Here is a 6,167-nt window from a genome sequence, read left to right on the forward strand (position 1 = left end):
AGAAACTTCCCGAACGGTCTATCCAGCTTTTGTTGCTACAATCTCTTAGGAAAAGGTGGTGGAGGATAGAGCTGTTTCTCCCCTGTATTAGCCTCAGGCAGAGTGTGTTCAACAGTAGTCTTCCTTGGTTCCGCCACTTTCTCCTTTTGCTTAGATTCTTCATCTCTAACTTCAGCTTCGACTTCTTTTGCCTTTTCAGCATCAGCTACCTTTCCAGACCTTAAGGTAATAGCCTTGACTTGCTCTTTAGCTTCCTTCCTGCCTGGTACTTCCGTGTCACTGGGAAGAGTTCCAGGTTGACGATTGAGCACTGCATTGGCTAATTGACCGATTTGATTTTCCAAGGTCTTGATAGAAACCGCCTGACTCTTGCACAACAGCTTAAGTTCCTCAAAATCAGCACTAGTAGGTGCAGCTGCACTTCCCTGTTGAGGATATGATTGCCTTGTAGCATACTGCTGTGGTTGCTGGAATCCAGGTGGGTTAAACTGTTTACTTACTTCTTGCTGATATGTTGGCTGAATAGCATTCTGATTATTCCCCCAGCTGAAATTTGGATGATTTATGTTGTTAGGATGATAGGTCGCTGGCACAGGCTGCTGTTGTCGCTGATAATTATTCACATGCTGAACAGATTCGTTGACAAGAGAACACTGATCCGTAGCATGAGAACCTGCACAAAGCTCATAAACCATAGCTATTTGATTAACTCCATACGTAGCCAAAGAATCAACCTTCATTGATAGCGCTTGGAGCTGGGCTGCAATAGCGGTGGCTGCATCAACTTCCAGAATACCTGCTACCTTGCCTGATGTCATCCTCTGAGTTGGGTTTTGATGCTCGTTTGCAGCCATTGTCTCTATAAGATTATACGCCTCAGTATAGCTTTTAGCCCATAAGGCGCCTCCAGCTGCTGCATCGAGCATGGGCCGAGATTGGGCCCCCAAACCATTATAAAAACCAGTGATTACCATCCAATCCGGCATTCCATGATGTGGACATTTTCTCAACATTTCCTTGTAGCGTTCCCAAGCCTCGCACATAGATTCTGTAGGTTGCTGCGTAAACTGAGTAAGAGCACTCCTCATAGCAGCAGTCTTTGCCATTGGATAAAACTTCACCAGAAACTTTTGCGCAAGATCTTGCCACGTAGTGATGGACCCAGCTGGTTCAGAATGTAACCAGTCTTTAGCCTTATCCCTAAGTGAGAATGGGAAAAGCCTCAACTTGATAGCCTCATCAGTCACGCCATTATACTTAAAAGTGCTGCAGATCTCGACAAAATTCCTTATGTGCATGTTGGGGTCTTCAGTGGCCGCGCCTCCAAAAGAAACAGAATTCTGCACCATCTGAATAGTGCCCGGCTTGATTTCAAAGGTGTTAGCTTGAATAGCCGGATGAAGGATGCTTGACTGAATGTCATCAATTTTAGGCCGAGAAAAATCCATAAGAGCTGGATCAGCTTGAACAATGTGATCTCCCATGTTTACTGGTTCTTTCTGCTCAGTTCCTGAATCCGAATCCTCAAAATCTAACTTCTCCGGAGTATCAAGAACTTCGTCTTTCTCCTCAGCTGTATCTAAGGTCCTCTTGCGAGCACGAGAACGAGTTTGCATAAACACTTGCTAAAGTACCTGAAACACAACCGAAAAGAGTAATTAACTACTACGTCCTAATCACTGAGTCCTAATGACCAATGATGGTAAGTACATAAACTAAACAAATACGCCGAGTCCCCGGCAGCGGCGCCAAAAACTTGTTAGGGCGAAAACATGCACTAATATTCACGCAAGTATACGCGTTCGCAAGTAATATAGAATACTTTCTAGTTCGTTCCCTCAGAGACTCAGACTAAGTTATTGTCTAATTAAACTCACTCACCAATGTATGATTACTTCTCAATGTTAAGATAATAACACTTAAAATTGTTGATTAAATATTAACTATAATTAACTACTTAACTAACCACTTAACTAACACTTTAATTTATCAATAATAAAACACTCATGAGATCACAACTTCATTATTACTTCCTTCTATAGCCATTGTTAATACCTTTAGCATGTGACAGTGATGACATTAATCGAATAACACGAAACTGATAAAAGCCAACTTTCATTGTACTAATACCATTCTACCAAGCATCCACAATTAAGATAGAAGTTGAATAGTCATACAGAAATTGACAACACAACGATTTAAGCACAAGTTATCCCTTTTGATTACATAGGGCAAATAAAACTGTTAGAATTACCCATTAATCATGCATACTTACATGAACCTATGCTAGCATGGCAAGTTCTAAATCTCAAGATCCACCGTCGCTTCACAAGAGATTAACACCCTATCTTATATGTTCGCGACACACATAAGACGAATACGCGCAACCAATACTAGATATCATGCAATCATCACACACTACAGTATTAAACAATTAACTAAAGAATTCCATAATAAATCCGTTGCAACCCCATGATCACGATTAGCCCATAATAGAACTTATCGCCATCATGGGTTCATATGAAATCATGATAAACAACACAAGAAAATAATAACTAACTAATTATATTAAAACAGAGTACGTCACAAGAGTAAATAAGTCAAAGCAAGAAAACTAGCATCCAACGTTACAACGAAATAAGAATCACAAGAATATATGCTTCCTCTTCGCTGTAGTGTGCTAAATCGGTCTTCTTCCTTATCTCCTTCGCTTCTTGTGCAAAACACAATCTAAAACACAATCTCCTTCTTATTCTCTATGAAAACGTCTCAAATCTACTTATATAATAGTCCCATAAAACTCAGATTACATAGAAGTTGGAAGCCAAACAGAAGTAGAAGTCTAAAATAATTCATCTTTTTCCCCGACCCTGCGCGGCCGCTCAGCATTTCTGCGCGGGCGCGCAAGGCTGCTGCGCGGCCGCTCAGCATTGTTGCGCGGGCGCGCAGGACCCTACTGGAAAAATTCCAGGTTTGCTCCGTTTCTTCGCCGTAAACTGCCCGTTCTTTTCCTCTCGCAATGGTGAACACATGCCAAGGCTTATTCTTGATGATTCCTCCTCCGAAATGCAACTAATACCCTGAAATGCATAAACACTAAAAAAACGCATCAAATACACAAAATACTTGATTTCAAGACACCAATTTAAACCATTTTAAGACGTTCCAACTGGTATAAAATACCACTTATCAGGTACTAGGGTCCAGACTTTATTTCTTTCAAATTCATTTAACTCTTCCTGCATTGCTTGCACCCAATCAGCATCTTGAAGAGCTTTTTCCACTTTCTTTGGTTCAGTCTGAGAGAGAAAGGAATTATAAAGACATTCGTTTGAAGTAGCTGTTCTAGTTCTGACACCTGCATTAGGATTTCCAATAATTAAATCAGGTGTATGTGATTTAGTCCACTTCCTTGCAGATGGAAGGTTTTCTCTAGAAGTGGATGCTCCCCCATGATCGATGCCATCTTCATCAACATCTTCTGATGCTCCCCCTGAAACTATGCTCTCTGAGTTGGATCCTTCAGTATTTAAGTTTTCAGAACTATCAGAACATGGCTTATCAGAACTTGATGAATCAGAACTTAAAGAGCCAGTTGTATGTTCTGATGCTTCTTGAGATGTGGTTGTATCTTCAGTATGCTCCCCCTGCACAGATGCATCTTCTTTTGACGTAGTCACCACAGTTTCAATGACATCAGAGTTTAATCCATCAGAGTTTGCAGTATCAGGACTTAGATTGTCAGGGTTTTCAGTATCAAAATTTACTTCTTCATTTTCGAATCTCAGCTGATCATGATCATTGAAATCTTCAAGTCCAGTAATCTTCTTATCATCAAAAGAGACATTGATAGATTCCATGACCACCCTTTTGCTCAAGTTGTAGACTCTGAAGGCTTTTATGGAAAGTGGATATCCAACAAAGATTCCTTCATCAGCTTTTAGATCAAATTTGGATAGCTGTTCAGGGTGAGTCTTAAGAACAAAACACTTACATCCAAATACATGAAAATACTTCAGATTTGGCTTCTTTTTCTTCACCATCTCATATGGTGTCTTTCCATGCTTGTTAATGAGTGTTGCATTCTGAGTAAAATAAGAAGTCTGCACAGCTTCAGCCCAAAAATAGGTTGGTAGCTTTGCTTCATCAAGCATAGTTCGTGAAGCTTCAATGAGAATTCTATTCTTTCTTTCAACAACTCCATTTTGCTGTGGAGTTCTAGGAGCAGAAAATTTCTGCTTGATTCCATGGTCTTCGCAGAACTCTTCCATTGTAAAATTTTTGAACTCAGTGCCATTATCACTTCTTATTATTTTCACAGAGTCTTTAACCAATTTATCCAGTTGCTTGACATGATCAATCAAGATAGATGCAGTTTCACTTTTTGTGTGCAAGAAATACACCCATGTGTTTCTGGTGAACTCATCCACTATGACCATAGCATATTTCTTCTTTGCAATAGACATGACATTTACTGGACCAAATAGATCAATATATAGTAGGTGATAAGGCTCAAGAATTGATGATTCAGTCTTGCTCTTGAATGAAGATTTCCTTTGTTTAGCCTTCTGACAAGAATCACAAAGCCCATCAGGAGCAAATACTGACTTTGGCAGTCCTCTCACAAGATCTTTCTTGACTAATTCATTTATATTTTTGAAATTTAAATGAGAGAGTTTCTTATGCCAGTTCCAGCTTTCTTCAATTGACGCTCTACTCATCAGACAGATTGCAGAACCATCAATACTTGTTGAAAGCTTGGCTTCATAAATGTTACCATGCCTGTATCCTTTCAGAACAACTTTACCTGTAGATTTGCTTACAATTTCACAGTGTTCTTCAAAGAAATCCACATGATAACCTCTGTCACAGATTTGACTAACACTCAGCAGATTGTGTTTAAGTCCTAAGACCAGAGCTACTTCTTTAATGATGACATTCCCAAGATTGATATTGCCATATCCCAATGTTTTTCCAATGTTGTCATCTCCATAAGAAACACTTGGGCCAGCCTTCTCCACAAAGTCTGATAGCAGGGCTTTATTTCCAGTCATATGTCCTAAACATCCACTGTCCAGAACTAGGATGTTTTTTCAGTTGCCCTGCAATCACAAAGACCACTACTGATCAGTTTTAAGGACCCAGACTTGCTTGAATCCTTTGGCCTTATTAAGTTTGTTAACATTTGTAGCGGATTTAGCATCAGAGTTTATGTTAACATTTTTCTTATCAGAATTTACACTATCAGACTTTGAATCAGTACTTACACTAGAAGGAACAATGCTAACTTTCTTTAAAGAAGGTTTTATTTGATAATAATCATAGTACAAACTATGATATTCCTTACAAGTATAAATGGAATGCCATAAACTACCACAATGAAAACAAGGATTTTGTGGCTTATATCTAACAGACTGACTCTTAACTCCTGACTTTGAAGGTAAGGAGTTTATGTTCTTATTCTTCCTGCAAAAAGAAGCCAGATGGTTAGAACTTCCACAGTTATGACACGTTTCTCTAGGAGCATCAGGAACAGGCTTATAATCATTGCTTTTATTCACACCTTCCTTTCCATTCCTATTTTTCCTAGGTGATTTTACCTTGTTTGCATTCTTAACTTCTTTCAGCTTATGCTTAAGCTGCTTCTTTGGCATTAAGCCTACGTTTACTTCAGTTGTCTTTTCCTGTTTTAGTTTGTCAGAAGTTAATTCCTTTTTAACTTCTGATTTCTCAGTTTCAGACTTTACAGCTACAAACTTAACAGGTTTTAACTTTGGCTTTTGTTTAACAACTATAGGCTTAATATCTACAGTTCTTTTATCATTCTTATCATCTCCATAACCTAAGCCCTCTTTCCAGTTTCCACTACTTAACAAATTCTGAGTTGTTCTGCCAGAGTTAGTCCAAGTCCTGATAATCTCTCTTTCCTTTTCTAACTCAGTTTTTAGAGATTCATTCATTTTAAGTACTTCATCCCTAACATAGAAAGCATCATCTCTATCTTTCTGAGTTTGATGGAACATGACTAACTCTTTTTCTAAATAATCATTCCTCTTTTTACAAGCAAGATTTTTAGAAGTTAATCTTTCACATGTTAAAGTTTGATCTCTATAGCTAATAAACATGGTTTTAAGATATCTTCTCAACTCATTAATATCATCAGTATG

The 6,167-nt window shown here is 38.7% G+C and overlaps 1 non-coding gene across 1 annotated transcript; it reads left to right on the forward strand.

Annotated features, from left to right (window-relative positions):
• Positions 1-984: 984 nt before the first annotated feature.
• LOC141675467 (small nucleolar RNA R71) lies at positions 985-1,091 on the forward strand. Its single transcript, XR_012556118.1, has one exon. It is a non-coding gene; the product is annotated as a small nucleolar RNA R71 (small nucleolar RNA).
• Positions 1,092-6,167: the final 5,076 nt, after the last annotated feature.

The sequence above is a fragment of the Apium graveolens genome, chromosome 7 (genome assembly GCF_009905375.1).
Source record: "Apium graveolens cultivar Ventura chromosome 7, ASM990537v1, whole genome shotgun sequence".
NCBI lineage: Eukaryota > Viridiplantae > Streptophyta > Magnoliopsida > Apiales > Apiaceae > Apium > Apium graveolens.